We start from the raw sequence: 1,881 nt of genomic DNA, 5'->3' as shown, positions 1-1,881 counted from the left end.
AATGGCAACCCACCCCAGTATTCCTGCCTGGGAAATCCCATGGACAGAGAAACTTGGCAGGCTCTAGTCCATGAGGTCTCAAAGAGTTAGACATGATACAGTGATTACATTGATTGATTTTTTATTTAACATCTTGAATTTATTTCATGTGTATATTTGTCTCCTCACCATTTCCATTTGTCTTCCTACCACTATACCTATGCCCTATGATAACATTTCATGTGTACTTAAAACCAAGCAAAGGGTGGAGTTCCTTCTTTAAAAACTAAACTAGGCATTTTGGACAGCACACTCTTGGCAATGGAATCTGGGTAACATTTATCAGACATGGTAGGGATGGTTCTCTTCTTTATGAAAAGGACTGCCAGATGTCAATTGTTACAGAAATGAAATTAGATGGAAAATTTTAATAAACCATTTAAACTTATTTTTTTAAAAGAGACTTCCTCCACTTCCCCTACCAGAGATCTTGAGTAGACTCCTGGTCAGTCATCTGGAAATAATCCTTCACATAGTTGATGAAGTTGGCTTCCACTCTGGGAAACCGTCTTTTTCTATACTTGCTTGTATTTCTGCTTTAATGTCTTCTACAGAACTAGATTCTTTCAGTGTTTTAGGAGTTCTTTCCTATTTTTTTTTAAGAATTCTTGACCTTTGATCTTGGCGTTGAAGTTTTCGAGGTTTTTTCCATTCTGGTTTGTTTTTTGTGCATTTTTCTGGCTGGAGTATCTTATATGGATTTCTTTACTGGAGCTTTTTTTCTTTAGCTTTCCTATTATCAAAATCAACATCATAGTCATCTTCAGCAGCAGCAAATTTTACTTTTTTCTGTTAACTTGATATCACTTCTGGGGGAAGGAAGGTTTTCCAGATATACTTAAAGAGTTTCACATCCTCCTCTTTATCTTTTGAATCTGTATCTTCCTTTACAGCTACTAAGTGTGTGCACTAATATGCACAAGCCCCAAACCACACTTCAACTGTAAGATCCCAGGTGGTGGTATTTCAAAGCTCTCACAGGACACTGTTGGCTGAGTAGACATTTGCAAAGTTGCCAGTGCGACTTTAAGTGGACTGCTTTCATAACTCACTGCCTCTGCTTCAACAGTGTGCAATTCATCCTTTGCACTAGCCCTTGAATGGACTGTTCTTAAGGTAACTGTTGCTCATATTCATCATAATCTTCTTTGGCCTTTAGTTCACAACCAAAAAGATAGTTCTGGAAACTCAGGCTCCATCCCCCCATTCACTGAATTTTCCATGAGGTTGATGGCACATGTTTGGTTGGAGAGAAGGTGGACAGAGATAAACAACTACTGTTCTGGAGAACAGTCATTATTTAAAATTATATATAGTCATGTTTTGTTATTCATAGTTGTACCATTCAAAATTTCATGCATTTATATTTTAATTCTTTAGTTAGATTGGAGATTTAAGTATAGTGGCAGTGACTTATAATTGTCCTGATTCAAGTCAATATAATTCAATTCAATTAAGTTAAAGTCATTTCAATAAATATTTGAGGGCTTATTAGTCACAAAATTAATGAGGCTTAATTCTTCTCACCCTTAATATTATATTGATCATCCAGCATAGATAGTACAGTTAATATATATGCAGCAAGATTTCAAAAAATGGTATCATTTGACTGGCCTTATTTTTTATGGTGATGTGTCCATCTCTTATTTACATAAATGCTTCATTTTCTTTACTTTGTTTTCTTTCTCTGATAAGATGAAACATACATGTAAGGAAAATATGTTTTCAAATTAATTTCTGTTGTTTAGATTTTTAAGCCATAAGGACTTAGGAAAACATTTATAGGCCCCATACATTTATTTCAGGTTTAAAGTTGCAAGTATGCTTTAGTTTATTATTTTA

The 1,881-nt window shown here is 34.7% G+C and overlaps 1 pseudogene; it reads right to left on the bottom strand.

Annotated features, from left to right (window-relative positions):
* Positions 1-457: 457 nt before the first annotated feature.
* On the bottom strand, positions 458-1,246 carry LOC133254340 (nucleophosmin-like; annotated as a pseudogene).
* Positions 1,247-1,881: the final 635 nt, after the last annotated feature.

This window comes from Bos javanicus, chromosome 9 (assembly GCF_032452875.1).
Source record: "Bos javanicus breed banteng chromosome 9, ARS-OSU_banteng_1.0, whole genome shotgun sequence".
NCBI lineage: Eukaryota > Metazoa > Chordata > Mammalia > Artiodactyla > Bovidae > Bos > Bos javanicus.
This window is presented reverse-complemented; position numbering and strand designations above follow the sequence as displayed.